The 26,969-nt window shown below is 44.7% G+C and overlaps 1 protein-coding gene across 1 annotated transcript in view; it reads right to left on the bottom strand.

Annotated features, from left to right (window-relative positions):
• SMYD1 (SET and MYND domain containing 1) overlaps nt 1–26,969 on the bottom strand; it is a 227,527-nt gene that overhangs the window by 53,702 nt on the left and 146,856 nt on the right. The gene's annotated exons all lie outside the window — the stretch shown is intronic.

Below are 26,969 nucleotides of genomic sequence, written 5' to 3'. Positions count from 1 at the left end.
CACCAAATGTTCTCTCTATTGCTATATCGTAAAGCAAAAATGATTTTTTGCAACTACAGTGCTTGTACTTTACTGTTCTTACCTACTCAAAAATTTCAGTTGTTCCCATTTGGGGATGAAACAAATGACCAAGCACTGTAACTTGCAATGAGGGAAAGCCTTTACTGTACATGTTTACTGTGGCCTGATGCCCTTGAACTTATGTTTGCAGAAACTTCAGCCTCAGTGAATAAAGACAGTGGGCATTAAGTTTGGAGTCAGGCAGGCCTGGATCCAAGCCCAGCTCTGCCACTAGCTGTAGGACTTAACTTCTGGAAGCCTTGATCCCTTCACCTGCAAAATGGAAATAATAATGCTCAAATGTTCTGAAGTTGATGAGCTCACAAACATGAAGTGCCTAGTTAACGTTAGGGTTCCTTATTCCTGCCATCTCCCCCAGTCCCCTATCAATCTACCAAAACCTACTTTGAGTGCTACAGTCTGTATAAGCATAAGCAACAACTATCCCACAATTTCTTTCTTTTATTTTTATCATAAGAGTAAAATTTTAAGACAGAGCAAGTAATAAAAAGCATTCAAAGTAAAACCTCTTGGAATGAAGGTGAATTTTTTTTTTAGTTGTCTCACAATGTTCAACTTAGATTCAATTACTTGCAGCAATAATTAATAGTGCATAATAGAGGAAGCTGGCTTTCTAGAAGTAATGAAGCCAGAGCAGAACATGAGCTCATCACTGCTCTTGGCTCTTAAATCTCTGCTGAGGAGGAGAAGGGGGAACCTGCCAAGGAATGTTGGGGGGAATTATCAGGCTTGCGGGTTTGCCAGAGCAGAATTAGCAGAGCTCTAATGCATGCTAAGGTGGGGTGGGGTGCTGTGCAGATGGAGAGACGGCTGAAAACAAGGAAGATGGGAGGGGCGGGGGTATGGTGGGGCTGAGGGTAGTGGGGAACACAGGCTGCAGTCATTCTGGGGAGCAGAGGGACTCTGGGCCAGGAAACAGGTGCTGGAGTTACACAGATTCAGTATCAGAGCTGGAAAAGGCCTCATGGCCAAGCAGCTCTACCTTCTCATACAGATGACAAAACTGAGGCCCAGAGGTGTTCCGACTTGCTGGAAAACGCACAAATTTTGTAAAAAAAAGAGCCTCCTTCTATATGGCTGGCTTTCTGGCAGTCATCTTCAGAGAAGGGAAGTCCAGTGTCCTGGTTTGGCCAAAGTAGAAATAGATGTCCAGCAAATGCTGAGTTTGTCTTGTGAAAATCCTGAAACAATGCCCACTACTTGTTTATCAGCGTTTGCAGAGAAGGTCCCCCAGACACATGCTGCCATGGTCTTTCTTGTGGAATTTGGAGGTTGTGGGAATTGGAGTTCACTACTATAGCCTTTGTGAAAAAGAAATGCTGCTACTGCAACAAATACTTACAATATTTATTATGATAAAATATTAATACTAACATGAATCAGACACCAGTTTATGGAAATGACTCAGCTTCCTTGGCCCTCTGTCCTGAGAAAGGGGCAGATAGTTGATTGAATGCCTGTGATCAGCCTGGGGTATCTTCAAAAACACACCTTCTGGGCAGTACCTGTGGCTCAAGGAGTGGGGCGCCAGCCCCATATTATGGAGGTGGTGGGTTCAAACCCGGCCCCAGCCCAACTGCAACCAAAAAAAAAAAAAAAAAACAGAAAGAAACCACACCTTCCCGTCACCTTAGTGAACAGTCTCCCAGGGAAAAACCAGCGGCTCCTCTGCTGATCTTACACTTTGGAGCCACTGGTCATTCAGATGCAGCCTCTGGCCCTGGCCTCCAGCTGAAGCCTCCCCTTGCCCACTCCCAGGCCCCTCCCTTGGGCTGAGCCTCTTGTTAACACCCATCCCCACAAGAAGAGAGCCCAGCAATGGGGAGAAGTGGCTGGTCGGTTTTGCTGGAAAAGAGGGTGCCAATTATAGCTTTTATTAGATTCACACCTTCCGTCTCGCTGCCTTTCGACTGCTCCAGACCACACACACACTCAGTTTTCCTGCACTGGGATGGGAGTCCTGTGTGGTCCTGCCGGCTCACTTATAATAAATCTGTGAGCTTAATAAAAGGCATCACTTCTATCTTTTGATCTCTCTTGAGTTACTCATTAGCTCTGGGTAACACACTTCTTGACTGACAGACCCTTCCCAGGGAAAACCCGGGTTTGGTGATTCTTCAAACAAAAAGTGGCGTGTGTGCGTGTGCATGTGTGTGTGTGTCTTGGGGGGGCAGGGGGGCAGGGTGTGACTTATGGGGAAGGAAGAGAGGAAGGAGGAGCTTGGCCAGCTCAGGAGATGTCTGGGACTAGGTCCCTAGAGGAGAATGAGCTCACCCAGGGCTGCTGCAGGTGGCGGAAGGCCCCCCAAGCCCTCGAGGTATGGGCTCTAGGGCCCTCACCTAGTCCGTCTTCCTTCCTTTCCTCTCAGGATGCCATTTCTCCATGAAACCTCTCTGTTCACCCCCTGCCAGCTCCAAGTCTTACCTTGATTCAATCTGCATTTGTTTTACATGTACTAGGGCCACTTCATTGTGTGATTACTTGCTATAAATTTCTTGAAGGGATCAATATTCCATTTTCTTTCCTACTTCCTGACACATCCCAAATTCGTCATACCAGCCACAATGAGTGACCATTTGCTGCACTTCCTCTGGGGTGGGCATGGGGTCAGCACTTGTGTCTTTAATACAGTTCTATGATGTAGGGACAGCTGAGGAAACACAGGCTCAGAGAATTTAGGCAACTTTCCAGAGGCCACACAGCTAATAGGCAACGAACCAGGGACCCCCATCTGGTGCTGTCTATTTGCATGTTGTTCGTAGCTACCACCATGGCCCCTTGCAGGTTCTCAGCAGTGCAGGGAGAGCGGATCCAGGCATTCAGCACTCTTCCCAGAACCCAAGCCCAATGTCAAGGTGAGGTTCCCAGTGTTCCTGCCTCCCTGGGACTCAGATCATGCCCACCCTCTCCTATGACTTCACCCTGGGCCGCAGGCTGCTGTGGGAAACCACAGCCACTCAGAGAGTCACGAGGGGGATGCCAGACTCAATATCAACTCACTATGTGTTGGCGTTTCAGCTGACAAAACAAAATTACTAGGTCAGCCGTGTTTGGTCCTCACAGACACAGCCTTCTTCACAGCCACCCCCACATGAAACCACAAGCTTGGGGGCTACCGGGCCACACACAACAGAGGCGGTGCTTCCTAGTGGCTAAGGTGCAGCCTCTGCAGTCAGCTAAGGAGGGTTAGGTCCCAGGTCTGTGTCTGTTTGACCTTGAGCAAGTCACTCGGGTTCTCTGTTCAGTCTCTTCCCATATAAAAGGGAGCTAATAATAATGTTCATTTCATGTGCATGTTAAGCGAAGGAATCCACGTAAAAGAGCCTGGCACTGAGGAAAGCTTTTTAAAAAGGTTAGGTGTTATTAGTGTCAGAAGTTGAATAGTGTCCCCCTAAAAGGTATGTTGAAGTCCTAACCCTCAGTACCTGTGAATGTGACCTTATTTATGTCACCCTTATTAGGGTCTTTGCAAATGTGATCAAGTTAAACTGAGGTCACTACAGTGGGCCCTGACTGGTGACCTTAAAGGAAGAAAGAAATTTGGACACAGACGCACACAGAGAAGAGAACACCCCAGGCAGACTCAGACAGAGGGAAGAAGAGACAGAGACTGGAGTTATGCAGAAGGGACTTCTGGAGCCACCAAAGCTGGGAGAGGCAAGGAAGGACCCTCCTCTAGAGGTGTTGAAGAGAGCGTGGCCCTGCCAACACCTCAATTGCAGACTCTAGCTTTCCATGCTACGAGAATCCATTTCTCTTATTTTAAGTCACCAAGTTGGTGGTACTTTGTATCGGCAGCCCCAGGAAACCAATATAATTAGTATTAAAAAGGTCATTGGCATAGGAGAATTCTGTCCAGTTTTGATTGTTCTCCTAACTAATTGTGTGACCTTGAACAAATTATAAAGCATAGACAGCACATTTGAACCTATAGTTAAGTTTCCATGGAACACTTAAATTATGTTGACTTCCCTCCCAAAAACATATTTACTGTGCTTTTGAAAATAATTTAATTAATGATCTTTAAACGTTTTTCCAGCACACCTAAGATCCTCTCATGGCACACCAGTGCGCTACGGCAACCGGTTGAAAAATCACTAACATAGACTGTTAGAATTGGAAAAGACCTTGTCCAGGTGGAGAAACTAAGGCTTACAGAGGGTGGTGCCTGGCACATAACCCCAGTGAACTTCAGTCACTTCGCTTGTAAACATGAGATCATTATCCTTGCTCCACCTGCTTCTCTGTAATGTGCTTGAGGTGTCAATAAAATCACTTAGGTAGACCAGTTGCTGTCACAGTCACGGCAATATATACACTGCTGTTTGTCTTCAGAGGAGCACTATGGTTAGTTTCCCAGGATTCTGGTTGGTTCTGAAGACAGAGCCAGGCCAAAAAAAAAAAAGCTATTAGAAGCAGATAAAATCAATAATAACTCATCAGCTGGGCAAATGTGGAGGAGACTTGCCACCAGAGGGGCAGGGCAAACAACATATATTGACATCCACAAATGAGGATTTGATCTCCTGGAGAAGAATATGACAAACCAGGACACCTGGGCTCTGCACCTGGTGCTGCTGTCAACTTGCTGTGAATTCTTGGGCAAGGCCCTTACCCTCTCTGAGACAAGCCAGTGTGGCTCCAGTCTCTAATCTTAGCCACAGTTTATTTTACATTGACAAAATGAAAAGATTTGGCAGTCCAGGGGGCCCAGGGTACAGGTAGGACACACATGTATCTTCTGAAATCATAGAGTCAACATGGTCAGGTGGTCATCAGGGTCCACTTGACAGGTGGTCACTCTCCTAAACAGATGTTTATATAGCTTCTGGACAGTCCCATGATGCCTGCCTCACTCCTCCTGAAGGGGATTGTGCTGGTGGCATGGAAACAGTCTTCCTTGTATGGGGAAGTGATGCACATAAAGATTAAGAATTTACAGAATTTTTGTTTTATAAAATGCCTCGTTTCTGGTCCTGCAATTTTTTTTTTAAGCCCAGATGGCCTTGGGCTAATTACTTTGCCCTGCTTAAACTCATTGGAGACTTTGTAAAGTCACCGCAAGGGACACAAAGTAAGGCCATGAGAACTCTTGGTAGCCCTGGATCATGGCAAGGTGCTCATGATATATAAGTTTTCCCTCCTAAGTTTTCCTTAGGCCTCCCTCATCTTCATCATCATCGTCATCATCACCAACATCCTCAGCAGCAGCACCGACACCCCCCTCCTCAGCATCTTCATCAACATCATCCTCTTCAAAGTTATCTTTTATCACTGTCCTCTGTCACCATTACTGTCATTATCACATCACAGTTTGGATTAAGACTAGAATTTGCCGTGTGTTCTCATAAGTGTGTTAGTTGATCCTCCAGCAACTCAATGAACTAGATATTATTTTTATTTTACAGAAGATGAAGCTGAATCTCAGAGAACCAAAGTGACTTTCTCAGGCTCACACAGCTAGAAGCATCAAAGGCAGAAGCTTAATGTAGGTCTTATGATGCCAGGCCTTAGGAATATTTCCTTCGGTGGCATTAGCTGTTTTTAGCAGACATATCACCCAGCCAGCTCAGGTTACACAAAGGTGAGGCGAGGACCTCCAAGTGTTCTTCAGTGATGTTTGATACCCTCCATCATGTCCCCATGAACTGACTTTTCAAACCTATAGGGAAGACTTTATGTGAAAGTGTGTGTGTGTGTGTGTGTGTGACAGAGAGAGAGAGAGAGAGAGAGAGAGAGAAACAGAGAGAAAGAAGGAATGCACATATCCCTGGAAACCTCTGGAGCTCTTCTCCTGCCAAATAGACTTGGGATTCAGCCCACACCTGCAAGATTTGGATGTCTTTTGTCCCCTGAGAGTCTCACTGCGCCTGGCTAATCCAGGCAGAGCTTCCTGCTGCCTCCTTACAGGACGCAGTTCAGACCAGAATATTAATGGAGATTACAGCAAAGAGAAGAATAGATTTAGGTGAGGGAGGGAACTGTGTGGCAGGAAAGCTAGGCTCCCAGGGGGAGGCCTTCCGTGGGTGATCTTGAAGCACCCTTTGGAAGCAGGATGGGATGCAGTGGTCCTTTCCCAGAGGTACTAAGAGCCAGCCAATAGCCTGAACTCTGTCCCTAGTAAAAATCTGCCCAGGCCCTTGTTTTTCTAGATAAATGACATGCATGCATCTTTTTCCCCACTACGTGTCAAACTCTGCCCACCATAAATTAGGGTGACCATACAGCCCACTTTGACTGGGACAGTCAAGTTTACATCTATTGTCCTGATACCTCATGCAATTTACCATTTGTCATCATCAAAACTGTCCCTATTTGGGCATGACCTATAGAATATTCTTCTAAGGATATACATCAAAGATGATGGGTGATAAGGGCCATCAAATGAGAGATTTGACACGTGGCCTGGTGGAAGAACACAAGACTTACAGAGGACTTAAGTTTAAGTCTCAGTTGTACCACTGTCTGCCTAGGTAGCAGTCAGTTATCCCATCTGTAAAATGGGCATTATACTCACTTCATAGAGTTGTCAAATGTAAATGGCATTAGTAAGCTCCATTCCCTGTAGCTATCACCTTTAATAATTTGTTTTATTTTTATTTTCCAGTTTCAACTGACCCAGTTTTTTCCCCAAGGTTATTGAACATCTGTTCGCATGGAATCAATGCGGTGATGGGCTGGGGTCAGGGGTTGGCCACCTGTGGGGTCTTCTCTGAGAGCTGTGAGAACCTACTTACCCAGCCCATATCTCAGAGCTGCAACAGCTGGAGCAGCCTTGCTCTGGGAACTACTAATTGGGAAGATGGATTTGGAAGATCTGGAAGATTATAAAAAGCATTTACTTTTGTGAAATCCTAGCCAAAAAAGCAGAAAGTGGTATTGGAAGGTGGATTAGCTACAGTAAAGGCCTGAATTTGTGTGGGGGAGAAAAGGATTGGAGTCAGCTCTGCAATGCCTTGTCCCGGGGAGCCTGGCCCAGAACAGTCTCTCTAGCCTGGCTGCTAAGCACAGTCAGGCTCACCAAGTCCTACACTGAGGGTTTCTGAGGGGCTTCTGGGTGCAGCTCTACTTCCCTCCCACTGCTTGTGGTCAACAGCGACTCCTGGCAGTCACAGCTTGGCTCCGCTGATCAGGCTGGTTCCCTTTTCAGCCAAACATCAACCAGCTGCACGCCTGAGGCCTCAACTGCTCTGAGCCACACAGTCTGTCCAAAGGCAGAAGGCCCTGCCAGCCTTTGTGAGGCTGTTTCCTCTTCTTGAGGAAAGCTCTAGTTGTCTCCATCACATGAATGTAGCCACCTTTCAATAGCCACTAACGCCTGCTGACTTTTCAAACCTTTCCTTGACTCCACTTGTTCTAGCAGTGTGAATGGCTCAGTTCCCACTGTTTTGCTATTAGCTTAACCCTCCTTGCACATGTGGCCATGCTTTGTAAGAGTCTCTCTCTGTATCTGTCCCCCTTCTGCTGTGCAATCCAAGAGGGCAGGCACTACCTCCACCTATCTCTGTCCCTCCAATGCCTCCAGTAGTGACCTTGGCCAGATTAACCTCTCTAAGACTCTATTGATACAGATGTTTTGATCCCCCTGTGCTGGATATAGTTTAAAGGTGACCAGTGTTCATTCCCACCCCCTCCTATGCTTTCCAGTGTATTACAGAGGCTAGAAACCCAAGAGCTACATTTCCCAGACTCCCTTGCCAGCAAGGTTTTGCCAATGGATGGATTTGCAAGAGATTTGGAAGCTTCTGCAGATGGGAGTTCGATGGTAGCTAGCTAGGTCTCTCCCCTTCTGCCTGTCTTCTATGCCAGTAGCACAAGGTTCCTGAAGCTTTCTGATCTTTGGATTGCAACTTGCAGGGGAAGCCCAACTAAAAATCTCAGGGTAGCTCCTGACTTCATTCATTCTTTGCAACACATCCTCTTCTTTTTGAAATACCTAAAGTGTTCTTTTTCTTTTTCTGCACTCAACTTCAGATAATATATCATTATATTGACCTGAAAGTATTTGGACCTTGGGTTTATACATAGAAATTTTTTAAAATAGAATTATATTATCATGAATACATTTTCTCCAAGAGAACATTTTGGGGAGAAAACTCCATTAAGCTAATATAATTTCTAGATCAATTTTTTTTTTTAAGACAGAGTCTATGTCCCCCTCAGTAGAGTGCTGTGGTATCATAGCTCACAGCAACCTCAAACTCTTGGGCTTAAGCGATTCTCTTGCTTCAGCCTCCCAAGTAGCTGGGACTACAGGCACCCGCCACAATGCCTGGCTATTTTTGTTGTTATTGTTATTGCAGTTGTCATTGTTGTTTTAGCTGGTGCAGGCCAGGTTTGAACCGGCCAGCCTCATTGTATGTGGCTGACGCCATAACCACTGTACAATGGTTCTGCTTTCTCCCATTTCCATTTTTATTCAATGAAAAAAGTTTTATCAGAATTATGTTTTCCTATTTTTTCCATAAAATTTAACAAAAGATGAACTTATAAACTAGGGCTTCCTTTATTTTTTGTTAATTTAATAATTTGTATCTTCTTACATTGTGATTTTTGTTTTGTGGTTTTATTTCTGCCAAATCTAATTTTCCCAGTGAGATTCTATAATTTTCAATTTTGCCCAGAAAATATAATTATTTTATCAATTTTTAATCCAAAACAAATTTTACTATACATAACTTTAGTTGTTGACAGCTTAATTATATGTTAATATTTTTACACAGCCCAATTTTTTGTAGATCCAGTTTTTACAGTGTTAGTGTTCCCCACAAAATGTGACTGCTCAGATTTTCTCTCTGCCAGATTTCACTGTACACCATTTTAGCTAATGGTGGATTTCTTTCTTGGTTATTCTGTCTACGGGCCAATTCTATCAGTAAATGGCACTGTAAATTAATTGTACAAAGTTAAATTCTTTGCATTTTCTTTTTTGTTTGTTTTCTTGAGAGATGAGGTCTCACCCAGTTGTTCAGGCTGGAGTGCAGTGCCATTGCTCACTGCAGCCTCGAACACCTTGAACTCCTGGGATTAGGCAATCCTCCCACCTCGTCTCTCAAAGTGCTAGGATTACAGCTGTAAGCCACTGCACCAAGCCTGCATTGTCTTTTAATTACAACAAAGAGCATCGGAAAGGACAAAGCAGGGGAGGTATATGTATAGGACACTCAGAAAATTATTTCCTTCATTATGATAGGGTAAAAAATTTTGTTTTGCTGGTTCTTTACTATAAAACCTACTTGTTCTAAGGATATCTGGAGCATGAACTCTGTAAGTGCTGGCTTGGTGCCCATAGCACAGTGGTTATGGCGCCAGCCACGTACATATGGATTAAAAATTGACAGAAACTGGTGGGTTTGAACCCAGACCAGACCAGCTAAGCAACAATGACAATTGCAAAAGAAAAGTAGCTGGGTGTTATGGCGGGTACCTGTAGTCCCAGCTACTTGGGAGGCTGAGGCAAGAGAATCACTTAAGCCCAAGAGTTGGAGGTTGCTGTGAGCTGTGACCCTATGGCACTCTACCCAGGGCAACATAGTGAGACTCTGTCTAAAAAAAAAAAATGAAAACTCTGTAAGTGCTAATCATTATTATATTAATCCTGAAGGTCTGTGAGTTAAATGTGAACCCTGTGAGATGGGTATTATTGTTGTTGCTGTTGTCCCATTTTACACCTGAGCAAACAGAGTGGATTAGTGGCTGGCCCCTGGAAATCTAGGCCATGAGCCCAGGCCTACTGATACTGGGTACCAGACCCTTTCTCCCACCTACAGCCTTGCAGGAAAGAGAATGGTTCTTCCCCAGAAGGAGACAGTCACCTCAGCTCTGGGATACGTCAAGTGGACACAGGTGTGATATACATGCCAGGTCATTGTAGGAATTCTGCTAGAACACTGCCAAGAGCACGTCAGGATGGGACCCATCCACTGAGAAATGTAGAGTAAATGGGAACAAACTCTACATCAACCCCAGCAAGTTGGAGTTGATGGCAGGACTCACCATATCAGGATCACTGAATGGCACCTCAGAAACCCCAAGAGCTTTGGGCAGGAATGACCATAAATACCAAGGTCCCCAGAACCTTGACCTGGTACCTAGTATCCAAAACAATTAATGTCAAATTTTTTTTTTTATTGTTGGGGATTCATTGAGGGTACAAGAAACCAGGTTACATTGATTGCATTTGTTAGGTAAAGACCCTCTTACAATCGTGTCCTGCCCCCAAAAGGTGTGGCACACACCAAGAATATCAAAATTCTAATGGGATATTTTACATTATTTTTCTTACACAAAGTCCTTGCAATTGGTGGGTATTTCATACTTACCACTGACTTCTATTTGGACTAGTCATATACATGCTCCAGTCATACACGCACTTCAAATGCTAATGGCCTTAGTAAGCTCTGTTCCCTGCAGCCATCATTTTTAATGATTGTTTCATTTTTATTTTTTAGTTTCAAGTGAGCCTTATATATGCTCAATTATATATGCTCCTTCTGGAGGCTCTAGGGGAGAATCCCTTTCCTTGCCTTTTTCTGTTTCTAGAGGCTGCCCACAGTCCTTGGCTTCCCTTGGCAACTTGAGGGCTGAGTCGTTCTCACAGAGCCATCTCTTTGGTTCTCTCTTCGAGCTTCCTCTCCACTTTTAGGGACTCTCGTGATTAACCTGGGCCCATTTGGATAATCCAGGATAATCTCCCTATTTTAAAGTCAGCTAATTAGTAACCCGAATTCCATTTTGCCATCTACTTCATACCCGCAGGTTTCGGGGATTAGTACAAACACATCTTTGGGACCCATTATTCTGTTATCGCAGGCTGATGGTGTCAACGTGGGCAAAAGTGAGGGCATGAAGGACAGGATCATTGTAGAAAACTGGTCAGAGCCTGCATCACATTCTAGCTGTCAGGCAAATTTCTGGGAAATAGTGTGCTGTAGTTTTGGGGTGAGGCAGAACTGGATTAGACGTCTGGCTTTCACACTAATGATTGGCAATAGCCACTCTGAGCTACCTCCTCATCTGCAGGGTGATGATGACAATATTTAGGCCACATAATATTGGCAAGAGTTCACTAACGTTGCAAGTGTTCAATTAATTTCTTTCTGCCATTACTCACTTTACCAGATGTAGCTCTTGTTTCCTTTCTAAGATTCATCTATTCACCAAATATACATGGAACGTGAACTATGTGCTGAGTGCTGCATTAGATGCTGCAGGAGAAACAGCGGCTGCACTCCATTTGATTTCAAAAATACGGGAGGGAATAGAGGCAGATGACAAGGTGTATGCTTGTTAAAAGCTTCTCCCAAGATCCTCGTAGGTCACACTTTGCTGGGCTATGACTGAGAGAGCCTCAAATCGGACAGCAAGGCAGCAGGTGTGGGAGAGGGCAAGCGTTAAAGAGTGTGATATTTGAATTCAGATAAAAAATAACTTTTATTGACAATAAATAAAATATTATGTTATTAGCAAAAGAAGAAAATAGAAATCTTTGTTGGCTAATTTACTAACCACTAGCTACATGCGGCTACTGAGCTCTTAAAATATATTTAGTCCAAATTGAGATGTGCTATAGGTGTAAAATACGTGCCAATTTCAGACTTCATATACAAAAAGTAAAAAAATCTCATTAGGAATTTTGGTATTGATTATTTTGGATATGTCGGGTTAAGTAAAATATATTATTATAATTACACTTTGTATTTCTTTTTTTAATGTGGATACTATAATGTTTAAAATTATATATGTACCTCGTGTATTTCTATCGAATTAAGGTGCTGTAGAAAAATGAATGTCTATTTTGAACAAATCATTCAGCTTCCACAATTTCCAGTTTCTGTACACTCTGATTTTATCTATATCTCCTCCAGCCTCTGCCCCACTGAATTATTCTGAAGTAGATCTTAGACATCATATTATTTTATATGTAAATATTTCAGTATAGATCTCTAAAAGGACTACTTTTAAAAACATAATCTTCTTATTACACCTAAGAAAAAACTAACAATAATTTCTTTTTCTTTTCTTTTTTTTTTTTTGATACAGAATTTCACTCTGTTGCCCAGGTTAGAGTGCTGTGGTGCCAGCAACCTCCAACTTCTGGTTCAAGTGATCCTCCTGCCTCAGCCTCCCTAGTAGCTGAGACTGCAGGCACCCACCACAATGCCCAGCTAATTTTTCTGTTTTTAGTAGAGACAGTCTTACTCTTGCTCAGGGGCTAGTCTTAAACTCCTGAGTGCAAGAGATCCTCCCACCTCTGCCTCCCAGAGTGCTAGAATTACAGGTGAGCTGCTGCACCCAGCCAATTCTTTAATATTATCAAATAGAGATATCTGGTTCCAAACAAAATCAAGTGGACACATTTCTCCCTATGTCTCCCTTAAGTACAACTAAGCATTATCTATAAGACAGAGATAAGAAGAATCTGAAAAGTAGAGAAAAGGAGAACTGGATAGGAACCTCAGGACTTGAGGAATGACATGGTGTCCAGTTCCTGAATTTTCTTATTGCCTCATCTTATATATATTATGACTTTTTGGAAATGCCAAACGAATCTCTAAGATTGTTCTCTCTAGTCAAAGCATATCAAAAACTTTTTGACGGCCAGGTGCGGTGGGATCACACCTAGAGTCCTAGCACTCTGGGAGGCAGGTGGACAGCTTGAACTCAGGAGTTTGAGACCAGTCTGAGCAAGAGAAAGACCCTATCTCTACTAAAAATAGAAAAAACTAGCCAGGTGTCCTGACAGGCACCTGTAGTCCCAGCTGCTCAAGCGGCTGACGCTGGAAAATTGCTTCCCGGGAGTTTGAGGTTGCTGTGAACTAGGTTGACACCACGGCACTCTAGCCTGGGCAACAGAGTCTCACTCTGAAAAAGAGCATAACCTTAGGGATCTATGGGATAATTTAAAAAATCTAACATTTCTGTTACTGGAGTCTCAGAAGGAAAATAGAAAGAGTATGGGGCTGAAGTAATCCAAAATTTGGCAAATTACAAAAAATACTGAGTGAACTCCAAATAGGAAAACCCAAAGAAATACATGACAAAGCACACCATAGTCTTAAAACTAAAGACAAAAACAAACAAACAAATAGAAAGGTTTGTCTGCTGAAGGCAACCATCGTACCTAGAGAAAGAAGTTTTCTCATCCAAAACCATAGAAACCAGAAAGAAATGGCACAGCGTTTTTCAAGTGCTGAATTTAGTAAATGTTTAACACAGTTTTTGCTATATAGTCAGCAAAAATATCCTTTTATATGAAAGGAAAATCGAGACCTTGTCAGATGAAGGAAAACTAAGAGAATTGGTCACCAAAAGACTTTCTATATAAGAACAGCTAAAGGAAATCCTCTGAGCAGAAAGGGAATGATAAAAGAAGAAATCGTAAGGCCAGCCATGGTGGCTCACACTTATAATCCTAGCACTCTTGGAGGATGAGGCCAGTGGATTGCCTGAGTTCAGGAGTTCAAGACCAATCTGATCAAGCGCAAGACACTATCTTTAAAAATAGCCAGGTGTGGGCGGCACCTGTGGCTCAGTGGGTAGGGTTCCAGTCCCATATACCGAGGGTGGTGGGTTCAAACCTGCCCCTGGCCAAACTGCAAAAAAAAAAAAACAATGCTGGGTGTTGTGGCAGGTGCCTATAGTCCCAGCTACTTGGGAGGCTGAGGCAAGAGAATCGTCTAAGCCCAGGTGTTGGAGGTTGCTGTGAGCTGTGTGACCCCACGGCACTCTACCATGGGTGACGAAGTGAGACTCTGTCTCTAAAAAAAAAAAAGCCAGGTGTTGTGGCCAGCACCTGTAGTCCCAGATGCCTGGGAGGTTGAGGCAAGAGGATCCCTTGATCCCGAGAGTTTGAGGGTGCTGTGAGCTATGAAGCCACAGCACTCTACCTAGGGTGACAAAGTGAGACTGTCTCAAAAAAAAAAAATGGTATAAATACAATAGACTTTTCTTTTTCTCTTGAGCTTTCTAAATTATGTTTGATAGTTGAATCAGAATTATAACATTGTATGGCTTATTTCTCCAAATATGTAGAGGAAATATGTAAAACAATTCTAAATGGAGGAAAAGTAAAGGAACCTCAAGGAAGGTCACATTTTTACATATCACATTAAATGATAAAATGCTTCACTGGCAGACTGGGATGTTACGTATGTGTATGTAATATCTAGAGCAATCATTATTTTATAAAACTATATGAAAACAAAAAAATTCTAAAATTTATTCAAATAAACCACAGAAAAGTAGGAAAAGAGAAACAGAAGAATGGAAAACAGGGAATAAACAAAAAGCACATGAGATAACATACATAACCCCTGATATATCAATAATTAAATTAAATGTAAATGGTCTAATATACCATTTAAAAGACAGAGATTGGCATAATGGATAAAACAAGTATAACTCAACTAAATGCTAACTACAAAAAAATCCACTTTAAATACTACACAGTGTACTACACAGTATAACTGGATGCAGTCGTTCACACCTCCAAACCTAGCATTCTGGGATGATGAGGCAAGAGGATTGCTTGAGGTCAGGAATTTGAGACCACCCTGAGCAAGAGCAAGACTCAGCTCTCTACAGAGAATAAAAAAATTAGATGGGTGTTGTGGCATGCACCTATAGTCCCAGCTACTCAAGGAGATTGAAGCAGGAAGATTGCTTGGGCCCAGGAGTTTGAGTTTGCAGTGAACTATGTACTCTAGCTAGGGCAACAGAACAGGACTCTGTTTCAAACAAACAAAAATCCCTACAAATATAATGATATAAACAGGTTGAAAGTAATATGATGCAAAAAATATAGTATGCAAACATTAATAAAAAAAAAAAAAAAGCAAGGACTTGGCACACATAGCTCAGTGAGTAGGGCTCCAGCCACATACACCAAAGATGGCAGGTTCGAGCCCAGCCTGGGCCTGCTAAACACCAATGACAACTGCAATCAAAAAATAACTGGGCCTTGTGGCGGGTGCCTATAGTCCCAGCTACTCAGGAGGCTGAGGCAAGAAAATCACTTAAGTCCAAGAGTTTCAGGTTGCTGTAAGCTGTGATGCTATGGCACTCTACTGAGGGTGACGTAGTGAGACTCTGTCTCAAAAAACAGAAAAAAAAGCAAGGATGACAATATTACTATCAGATAAAGTAGACTTAAGAGCAAATCAAATTACCAGAGACAAAGAAGAACATAACATAATGATTGATGAGGCCATTCTCACAAGAAGACATAGCAATCCTAAAAGTGTATGCACCAAACAGTAGTGCACGAAAACAGGTGAAGCAAAAACTGATAGAACTGAACAACTGATAGAGCTACTAGACAGAAAATCATCAAGGATATAACTAACTGAGCTAAATATTACCAGCACCCAAAGGATCTAATTGTTGTTTACAGAACACTTCACTGAGATGAAGTGGTTCTAGATTTTGATGTACCCTGCATAATAGAAGTTCCTAAATAAAAAAGACACAAAAATAAAAACAGATTGTGGTAACTGCTGACTTTTTAAGTGACTATTTTACTTGTTCTCTGTGGTTAAAAAAAAAAAAACTGAAGAAGACCGTGCCCCAACCAGTACACAGAGAACCTTGGTACTGAACAGTGGAATCTCTGGGTGGGATGGAAAAGTTACTTAAGAAAGAATAGAGGTCAGAAGTCACTCTGGCTGGCCCTGACTAGGGCCAAGTGTGTTGAAGGGAAACTAAAGGAGGCCTGAGGCCAACCCCCCGGTAGAGCTGCCTGCCAAGTTTGCACGGTCACATCAGAAACATAAGGGACCACAAGGTGATCTGAGAGCATCAGTACCAATCTAGGGGACCAGTGCCTCGTGTTGCAAAGCACTTCACTCACATACCATTCTTAACATCACTGAATCTTCACAACAGTGCAAAGAGGTAGTCATTTTAAAGATGAAGACAGTCAGTGCCTAGAAAAGCACCTGGCACATACATAATAATTTTTGGTTATGATTTGTCCTTTTCAAAAATCTTAACAATGTGTCAGGAAAGATGTGGAAAATTAGAGGAGTATTGACATTTTCTTCACCATTTACCTCAACATCCATCCTTTTGCAAATCAACATGTTTTCCCACACCTCTCATTATAAATTCTGGAGTGGCCCATAAAATGATCAAGGCGCTAATTGTCCATCCTTTCCTGCAGTGAGTGACTTAACTGCAGGTTCAAGTGTGTCTTCTGACCCCTTCATTGTTGCCATCTCATAAGAGCACCATTTCCAGCTTGGCAATCTCTCTTTCTTTTTTTTTTTTAATCTAAAATAGTTACCAAATCAGTAAACTGCAGCTACAAAATCAATCAGAAACTCAAAAGCCGAGCAATATAAATAACCCAAACAAAGCATAAAGGTAAAAATAATTCATGAGAAAGAAAAAACTGAAAGTTTTGCCTAGGATCTTCTGTTAAACTGAATGCTCCGTGTTTATTTTTGCACCTTCGCATCCTTCCTCCTTAATGGCTGCAATACCTCATGCTGCCCATCTGAGAAGCAAGCCCTGCATTATTATTTTTTTTAGAACATAGCCATTCTTCTTCTTATTATTATTATTATTATTTTGCTTTTTATTATTTTTATTTATTTATTTGCAGTTTTTGGCCAGGGCTGGGTTTGAACCCACCACCTCCGGCATATGGGACCAGTGCCCTACCCCTTTGAGCCACAGGCGCTGCCCCCCTGCATTATTATTAACATTTTTTTTTTTTGCAGTTTTTGGCCGGGGCTGGGTTTGAACCCGCCACTTCCAGCATATGGGGCCGGCGCCCTACTCTGTTTAGCCACAGGCACCGCCCTCCTATTAACATCCTTTTCAGTGCTGAGGTTTCACCATCAGGCTCTGGAATCATCTGGTCAGGGAGATATATTTTTCATCCTAGTGTCCATTTGGACAGAAATACGTTTGGAGAAGGGTTCCTTTGGGCATGGGTAGCTTCAGTTCTCTCATTCTTGTTTCTCACTTGGGATAGAGAAGGGGTAGAGAGGAAGAGTTCAGACAAGGAGAGCTCAGTTCACCTCTTATCTACGATCATGTAAGATTCTAATTCAGATCACTGAGGTCTGAAGTTCTGAAAGCTGGCCTATGACAAAATGTGTGACCAGTTCATCTCCTGGCATCTTTTTTATGGCTCCTGTTTCCTCTCGATTCTTGCATTTTCCATTTTGCCTCTTGGCCTGAGACCAAGGGAGAGGGGCCCCCTGTCAGGAAGTGACTGCTGGCTAATGCCTGGCTGACCCCCCGGGGAGGGGTGAGCCACCTCTCCCCAACAGGCAAAGCAAGAGGCTTCTGATCCTGTCACCCGTGACTGAGGCCAACGTGCACATTCCTGCTCTCAGAGCCACCTGCCTAGCCACGTGCCCTCATCAAAACTGACAGAGAAGTGGAGGAAGAAAAAAAAGAAAAAAAGCATTCACTAGGGAGGAAGCTGAGGGTAGAGAGGAGGAGCTGCCTGAGCACACCCAGACAGTACCCCAAGTGTGTTCATACGTTTCGCATTTAATACCACAGCAATCCTACAAAACAATACTGTTATTCATATTCTACAATTAGCAATAACATGCCAGCATTTATTGCATGCTTCCTGGGTGTCAGGCACTATGCTAAGTGCTTTATGTACATTGTGTTACTTCCCTTAAAAACATCCTATGAGATAGATGCCATGATTATCCCCACTTAACAGACTGAAAAATCAAGGCATAGAAAATCTTTGCAACTTTCCCAGCAAAGGAACCAGGATCTGAATCCAGGCCCTTTGATCTTTCATTCTTTAACCATCTGCAATTGCTTCCTGAGGGTACTTTATGAGGAAACTAAAGCTCACAGAGCAATCATTTGTCCACAGTCACACTAAGCCCAGCTGCACACAGAGTTCAAATTGAAACACAGCCTGTCTTGGAAGCACGTGGAAGACGTGTAAGGGGAGGGACACAGCATTTATTCAGTTTCTACTTACCAGTAGTAGCCAGGCACTGGGCCTAGCACCGTTGTGCATAACTATTGGATTCAATCCCCAACCATTGGAAGGAGGCAATAGGACCTGCACTTTTTTTGTTTTTGAGACTGAGTCTCACTATGATGCCCTCAGTAGAGTGCTGTGGGGTCATAGCTCATAGCATCCTCAAACTCTTGGGCATAAGAGATTATCTTGCCACAATCTCCCAAGTAGCTGGGACTACAGGTGCCCACCACAATGCCCAGCTATTTGTTGTTGTTGCTGTTGTTGTTGCAGAGTTGTCATTGTTGTTTAGCATGCCCAAGCCGGGTTTGAACCTGCCTGCCTTAGTATATGTGGCCTGTGCCCTAACCACTGGGCTACAGGTGCTGAGCCAGGAACTGCTCTTTTTAGATAGAGGTACTGGGGTTCTAAAATGCCCAGGAGAGCTCAGGGACCACAGCACACTCCGATGTTGAGTCTTCTTTCCTCCAAGCTGCACTTTGTTCCACTGCTTCTCAGCTGCACCCTCCAGCCTAGGGGAGCCATGGAACAGGCTACGGCTGAGGCGAGAACAAACTCCCTGCCGTCCAGGCAGTCAGGATTCAGGAGGATTCTCAAATCAGCTGCCCATCTAGGCCCACTGCATTGGCTATGATAGCAAGCACCATGGCAGGCAGCAGCAAGGCCAGCCATATCTCTTGACTGGACTCTTGACCAATGTCATCCAAGGACATAGGGCTGGCCTGAGTAAGAGCTGGACCAGGCCTGCAGAAGTAACCCGGGTTAAAGCAAAAGTGGTAGAATCTGCTGCCTTCACTTAAGGGAAGTGAAGTCTTTGGGCAGAAATAAGACTTGCCAGCAACTAAGTCACATTGGACCTGGAGGCAGAAGACCAGAACTTTTAGCTCTGCCTCCACCTCATCAACTGCTCACTTAGCTATCTCCACGAACAGGGTGACCTAACCCAGCTTTGGAGAATCTGGGACAGGCAAGAAGAGAATCACAGGTCTCGGCTCACACCTGTGCTTGTGGGACCTCAGATAGGGTAACATAACTTCACCATGACTCAGTTTCCTCACCGTGAATCAACATAAACACACCCACTTCATGTCTTACCTGGGTTTCTGCAATATCTTCCTAACAGCTCTCCCTCTGTCTTACCGGGCCTGGACTGCTTCTCCACATCCTCTTGTAGCCAAGCTTACCTCCAGTTACGGGTTGAATTTCATCCCCCCCAAAAAGATACACTGAAGTCCTAACCCTTAGTACCTATTAATATGATGTTACTTGGAAATAGGGTCTTTGCAGAGGTAATCAAGTTAAGATGAGTTCATTAGGGTGGGCCCTAATCCAATATGACTATGTCCTTATAAGAAGGGGAAAGGCCGTGTGAAGACAGAAACGCACAGTAATAACACTGCAGGGTGAGAGTGGAGAGATCCGAGCAATGCAGCTGCAAAGCAAGGGATACCAGAATTGACAGTCACCTCAGAAGCTGGAAAGACAGGGAAGTGTTCTACCCAGAGTCTCAGGGAGCATGGCCCCACCGCAGCGTGATTTCAGACCTCTGGTCTCCAGGACTGTAAGAAAATAAATTTCTCTTGTTTTAAAGCTACCCGGTGTGTGGTTCTCAGTTACAAAGCCCTGGGAGACTGATCCATCTCCTTTACACACTGGGCCCACAAATGTCTTCCTCTAGGAAGCTTGCCCTCCACCACCTGCCCAACACTCTCCCCAAAGTATTGGTGTGGAAAGTTCACTTAACTGCCCCTTGCACTGGGGCAGTGGGTGCTTTCACAGGAGACAAAGCAGAGACTCTGCAGGGAGGGAGCATGACTGCCTTCCTTCTTCCATTCGCTCATTTAAGACATTAGTTTTGCTACCCACTAAACATTGTTGTAGGTCCAAAGGAAATGTCATTGAACCGGACAAAGGATATCTCTACCTTCAAGGAGCTTGGGTTCCAGTGGGTTGAGAGAGACAAAGTCTTCAAACACATTAAAAAAATAAATAAGGTAATTTCAGATAGTTACAAGTGCTATAGAGGAATGTCACGGGCACAAGAAGGGCTGATCCTGGAGGACGGGGAGGGAAAGGGACAGGGTTGAGGTGCCCTTACAAGGGGTGGCCATCAAAGGCCTCTGCAGGGCAGTGAGGGAGGCTGAGACCTGAGTGAAAGACAGTCAGCCACCTTCTGGTGCACGTCTGTCTTTCTCGTTACAGTGTGCACTACGTGGGAGCTGGGCTGGTGTCTGCTGCTTGTCATTTTCTTGCCAGCTTCTGTGATTTATTTACACTGGCACTGACCCATACCTGGAGCAGGTGCTCGACAAAATGATGTTTTGTTGAGGGAAGATCTGATGGGGGATGTAATGAGAAAAGGTGGAAACTACAGAAAGGGCCTGTCACAGTGTAGGTGTTCCTAAATGCTCCCCTGCCCCTTTTTTCACATTTGTTAGCAAGACAGGTGAGCTTGAACCTACTGGCCCCATACGATTTGTCCATCACCTCGCCAAGGAGGACCAGAAGGCTGCCAAGCAGCTTGACTCCCTTCTGTAACTCCCTATATACACACAGCACCAGGCAGAAACTTCAGTCCCACCCAATGCAAGCATGTAACAATGATGACAGATGGTCATATAGATAAAGAGTTAAAATTTACAGAATCTTTTTGCACACACTATATTCCTTTTGGGGGGGGGGGGAAGGGAACAGAGTCTTAAAAAAAAGCTTTTGTCCTGGAGAGTGTCGTGGCATCATAGTTCACAGCAACCTCCAACTCTTGGGTTCAAGTGATCCCCTTGCCTCAGTTTTTCTATTTTGACTAGAGAGGGGTCTTGCTTTTGCTCAGCTAGTCTTGAACTCCTGAGCTCGGGCAACCCACCCACTTCGGCCTCCCAGAGTGCTAGAATTACAGGCGTGAACCACCACGCCCGGCCCATGTTCCTTAATCTTTCCAACAACACTTTAACACAGAAAGCACTATCTCTGCTATTTTTATAGAAGAAAATCCAATGTAAGAAAGACAAAGGATTTCTCAAAAGTTTCCTCCAGAGTAAGCACTGGGGCTTTAGCTCCAAATTCCATACTCCTTCCATTACAGGACATGAAGACATGTGGGCTGGGAAGAAAATTCAGTTTAGTTTCACCAGATGGAAGAAGGCTTGAGGAATAGACGTGTTAGTGAAAAGTGTGCGACCAAAGGCTGCAGCAGTCTAATCTCAGATAGTCCTCAGTGAATGTTGCTGTCATTATTGGTGGTGAAAGTTCTGGAAACAGTGAAATTCACTGCTGGCTAGAAAGGTACTACTAAGTTAGGGGTCAGAAATCCTGCAAGCAAGATTCTCCAACAAGTGACTAGGTGACATATGTATGTCAACCTCTAACAGGTGTCTTAGGCACATCAGTGAACCTATTTTTTGATTACACTTTTTTTTTTGAGACAGAGTCTCATTCTGTCGCCCTCAGTACAGTGCCGTGGCATCACAGCTCACAGCAACCTCCAACTCTTGGGCTTAAGCGAATCTCTTGCCTCAGCCTTCCAAGTAGCTGGGACTACAGGTGCCCACCACAACAGCCGGCTATTTTTTGTTGCAGTTACCACTGCTGTTTTAGCTAGCTGGGGTCGGGTTCGAACCCGCCACCCTCGGTATAGGGGGCCGGTGCCCTACTCACTGAGCCACAGACGCCGTCCTTGATTACACTTTTGTTTATAAAAGGAAATAACAAATAATTTAAAACAAAGGAAAGGAAAATCAAGAATGAGTCCCTTGTCCATCATAAGGCAGAGGAGAGAGGCTGAGACCTGAGTGGATGAACCGAGGCTGGAAAGTGGAGCTTAAGGACGAGTCGATGTTGCTGGACACCTGGAGGCTCACCTAGAGTCTGACTACACAAGATGCCTGTCCAGGGAGAAGCAGACAGACAGACAGACAAAGAGACAGAGAGATTGCACTTCTGGATAACCCTGAGATGAAAAACAGAAGATGGGCTTTTTTTAAGCCCAGTAGCTGGACAACGTCCTCCAGGATGTGATGCGCGCTCTGGATCAGTGACCGATACATGCTGCTGTTCTCCCACGGCCAGCTTCTCAGCCGGGGGATCAAGGCATGGACATGGAAACGGCCCCTCTCGTTATTAGCCAACATTTTGCTTCCACCTCCACAACTTAGGGCTCAGCTTGTCCGGAGGTCTGGGTCCTGCAGGGGACACAGCAGGGGTTGCATTTAAGCCGAAGCTAAGATTGCCACCTGGTCATGTTGGTGCCTCACTCCAGTGAATCCACAGGCAAAGGGGTCACTGTGCTGTGATACTTCCCAACTCTCAAGGGGAAATTAGGTCACAACTCTGCAATGGAAGTAAGAAGGAATATGTCTGGAACGTGGTGGTTTCCCTGGGAAGCCTCTTAGGACTCCTGTGTGCTGTGATGAAATTCAATCAAACAGCCCAATTTAGGAGGGACTGCTAACAGCCTGGGGCTCAGGCCCTGCAGGGAGAAAGGGTCAGGCTACTGAAAATGGAATGGGCAGTGGAAGAAGATTATCATAACTATCAGCTACCACCACAAGACCACTTGCAAAAACAAGAACTATAATATTGGGTATTTCTTCCTCCTTTTTTCATTTTTTTTAGACAGAGTCTTGCTTTGTTGCCCAGGCTAGAGTGCTGTGGTGTCAGCTTAGCTCACAGCAACCTCCAACTCCTAGATTCAAGTGATCCGCCTACCTCAACCTCCTGAGTAGCTGAGACTATAGGCACCCACAAAGATCCCTAGCTTATTTTTCTATTTTTAGCAGAGACGGGGTCTCACTCTTGCTCAGGCTGGTCTCAAACTCCTGAGCTCAAGCGATCCTCCAGCCTTGGCCTCCCAGAGTGCTAGGATTACAGGCATGAGCCACGGTGCTGGCCCTCTTATTTGGCATGAATGTGTCTGTGTATATATTAGCTTATTTTTTCACCCCTCTCCCATTCCCCTAGGGATGTGTTAATAGTAATCTTACATGTCGGTATTTAAGTTACAGGAGATCAAATGAGGAGCATAAGTCAGCTAGAATAAGAATGAACATCTTCTGGCTCAGTGCCTGTGGCTCAAGCAGCTAAGGGGCCAGCCATATACACCTGAGCTGGCGGGTTCGAATCCAGCCTGGGCCCACCAAACAATAATGATGGCTGCAACCAAAAAAATAGCCGGGCATTGTGGTGGGTGCCTGTAGTACCAGCTACTTGGGAGGTGGAGGCAGGAGAATCGCTCGAGCCCAGGAGTTGGAGGTTGCTGTGAGCTGTGATGCCAGAGCACTCTACCCAGGGTGACAGCTTGAGGCTCTGTCTCAAAAAAAAGAAAGAAAGAAAGAAAGAAAGAAAGAAAGAAAGAAAGAAAGAAAGAAAGAAAGAAAGAAAGAAAGAAAGAAAGAAAGAAAGAAAGAAAGAAAGAAAGAAAGAAAGAAAAGAAAAGAAAAAAAGAATGAACATCTTCTGAAGGAGAGAAAGGCATTCTGTACTTTCCTTTGGGAAAAGAGCTTAGTGTGTTATTGATTGTATGGAATAGTTACATCAATGTTTTTCAACCTTGTTTTAATCTCACGGCACATTTGAACAACGCCACACTTAAATTATGTTGATCACAAAAAAAAAGTAAAAGAAAGAATATACTTACTGTGCTTTGAACTTCTTTCAAAAATAATTTAATTAATCATCTTTTTTTTTTTTTTTTGAGACAGAGTCTCACTTTGCCGCCCTCGGTAGAGTGCTATGCCATCACAGCTCACAGCAACCTCCAACTCTTGGGCTTAAGCAATTTTCTTGCCTCAGCCTCCCAACTAGCTGGGACTACAGGTGCCCACCACAGCGCCCTGCTTTTTTTGTTGTTGTTGCAGTTGTCATTGCCGTTTTAGCTGGCTGGGGCCAGATTCGAACCCACCACCCTCAGTATATGGGGCCGGTGCCCTACCCACTGAGCCACAGGTGCTGCCCCTAATTACTCATCTTGAGACATACCTAAAATGCTCTCACAGCACACCGGTTAAAAGTCAGTGAGTTATGTCATGTCAGATGAAAGTGTGACTTTGCTATTGCCTCCGTTTGCTAAATGCGGTATAAAGAGACATTTGTGGGTGCCATCTTAACAAGGGTGGACTACGCTGGCTTTGTAATGAGTTAATTCCCTTTCCTGTGTGTTTTAGGTTAGGGTAGACAACAAGGGTGGACTACGCTGGCTTTGTAATGAGTTAATTCCCTTTCCTGTGTGTTTTGGGTTAGGGTAGACAGCAGGAATGTTTGCCTGAGTTTTGGAGGGTGGAAGGGACATGGCAGCCGTATGGAGTGTGAGCCACAGGCCCACCAGGCATTATGCAACTCCTACCCATTGTCTCTCACATGCTGGCTCACTCTGTGGGTGTGGGACAGCAGCCACACCTCCAGCTGCCCCCCCTCCATTCAGCTCTCCTTGGGCTTCTCCAACTCTGGAGCTGGTGCATGTTTGGGTCGCAATGCAGGGCACCAGCTACTCCTGCAGGACATGTTAATGGTGACTGTGGGAGGCAGGGAGGGCCTATTCGGGACCCAGCTGTGTCCCTGCTAAATTTTTATGTTAAGGCCCTAAGTCCCAATATGACTGTTTGGAGGGGCCTTCAAACAGGTAAAATTAAATAAGGCTAAAAGGGTGGGCCCTAATCCACCAGGGCTGGTGTCCTCATAAGAAGAGAAGGAGGCAGAGAGAGGCTCAAGTGCAGAGAGAAAAGGCCAGGTGAGGACACAGTGAGATGGCACCACCTGCAAGCCAAGAACAGAGTCCTGAGCAAACACCTGCCAACACCTGTATCTTGGATTTCCAGCCTCCAGAACTGTGAGAAAAATCCATTTCTGTGGCTTAAGCCACCCAGCCTGCGGTGTTTTGTTGTGGCAGCCTGAGTAGAGTAACTCAGGGCCTGGCATGGATTCCAGCTCATGCCTGTGGAATCCAGGCTGCACTGGATTCCTACTTCATAGCCATTTTCCATCCCCAGCTGCCTGCTCTGTGGACTTGCAGCTCCAGCAACAGATAAGACAAACCTTTCAGAGACTGCTAAACCAGCCCCACAATGGCATAAGGTCAAACCGCATGACAAACCCCAGGGTCCAGCTTCCCTTACAGCAGCCTGGCTGGCACAGCAGGGCCTGTGTTGTGGCCCCTGTAAGACTGAAACTCTGAGCTGTGTTAAAGGTCACACACTGGCTGAGGATGCAGGCATGTCTCTCTCCTGATCTGTGCAGAAGGGGGCCAATGTGTCATTGGGACTTCTCCCACAGGAGAGAGGAAACAGAGGCAGAGGTGAGGTGAGCGGATGGAGGCAGGCATGGTCCCCATCCGTTGAGCAGATCCAGTAGCCCCATCTGTGAGCTACAGGGTCAAAACCTGCAGCCCCCAGCACCTGTGCACCAAGCAGCTCAACCCTGCTGCAGCGGCTGCAGACCCAGGAGCCAGCTGCTTCCTCCATGTGACACAGCCCAGAGCCTACAGCTGTCAGGGATTAGGGGCCTGCCCTGGGTCACTAAGGTGTTGAACTACAGGTGGTTTCCCTCCTCCTTCACCTAAGCCAGCACCTCTGGCTTTCTCGGCCACATCCCCCTACTCTCCCTGGCTAAGCTGTCTGCTGGGGATTGGGGCAGTCTTTGGACAGACCCTCTTATTCATATCTGATGATGCTTTTAGGATCTATTGTTAAAGAACATAGGATTTGACCACTCTGTTCCTGCTGGTAGAAAAGCCAAAATCAAAGAGCTCTGCTGTGTCCTAGTCACAGGGCAACTACTATTAACTGAATTTGTACTATGTACCAGGTGGGTTTATATTAATAATTTCAGCAACTCTGTGAAGTAGATTATAGCATCTGTATTTTCTAGAGCACTCTCTGAGGCTCAGAGAGGTTAGATGACTAAAATGCCAACAAGAAAATCAAAACCCAATTTTTATGATTTACGAGTTCTTTCTCCTCTTGCTCCCTGAGGCTACACCTTGTTTAAATCCCCTTGTCTAAGCCCAGATTGGATTTGGGGTGTGAGTGGTGGGGAGAAGTGTGATGTGCTGCAGTGGTTCTCAGAGTGTTGTTCAGTTGGAAGTATTATGTCACCCAGGCCTTGTTAGAAATGCAGATCTGGCTCGGCACCCATACCTCAGAGGTTAGGGCACTGGCCACATACACCGAGGCTGGTGGATTCGAACCAGGCCAGGGCCTGCCAAACAACAATGACAACTGCAACAAAAAAATAGCTGGGCATTGTGGCAGGTGCCTGGAGTCCTGGCTACTTGGGAGGCTGAGGCAAGAGAATCACTTAAGCTCAAGAGTTTGAGTTTGCTGTGAGCTGTGACACCATAGCACTCTACGAAGGGTGACATCAAAAAAAGAAAGAAAGAAAGAAAGAAAGAAAGAAAGAAAGAAAGAAAGAAAGAAAGAAAGAAAGAAAGAAAGAAAGAAAGAAAGAAAGAAAGAAAGAAAGAAAGAAAGAAAGAAAGAAAGAAAGAAAGAAAGAAAGAAAGAAAGAAAGAAAGAAAGAAAGAAAGAAAGAAAGAAAGAAAGAAAGAAAGAAAGAAAGAAAGAAATACAGACCCTTGGGCCCTCCTAGACCTCCTGAGTCAGAAACCCCAGGATGGGACCTAGGAATTCCTAAAACAACAAGTTCTCCGGATGATTTTGATGTATGCTCAAAGTTGAGAAAAACTGGCTTATAAAAGTACAGCTCTCTAGGCCTGGCCTGGGGACTGTCCCTGGCTGAGGATGTGGGAGCTCAAGGGTTGCTGGGACTGAGCATAGGTTCATACCTCAATACCAAAGTGGTACAGCCCTTTTCACTCACAGACCCCACCCACCAAACCCCCAGACCAACCACACGGATGGTGTATACCATTGCTCCTTTTTTCTGATGATGTTTTCTGAAACATGCTGGGTTCAGATCCTGACAAGGTGTG

Source organism: Nycticebus coucang, chromosome 4, assembly GCF_027406575.1.
Source record: "Nycticebus coucang isolate mNycCou1 chromosome 4, mNycCou1.pri, whole genome shotgun sequence".
In the NCBI taxonomy this organism is placed as follows: Eukaryota; Metazoa; Chordata; class Mammalia; order Primates; family Lorisidae; genus Nycticebus; species Nycticebus coucang.
Note: the sequence above shows the minus strand (reverse complement) of the source record. Positions and strands in the feature narration are given on the sequence as shown.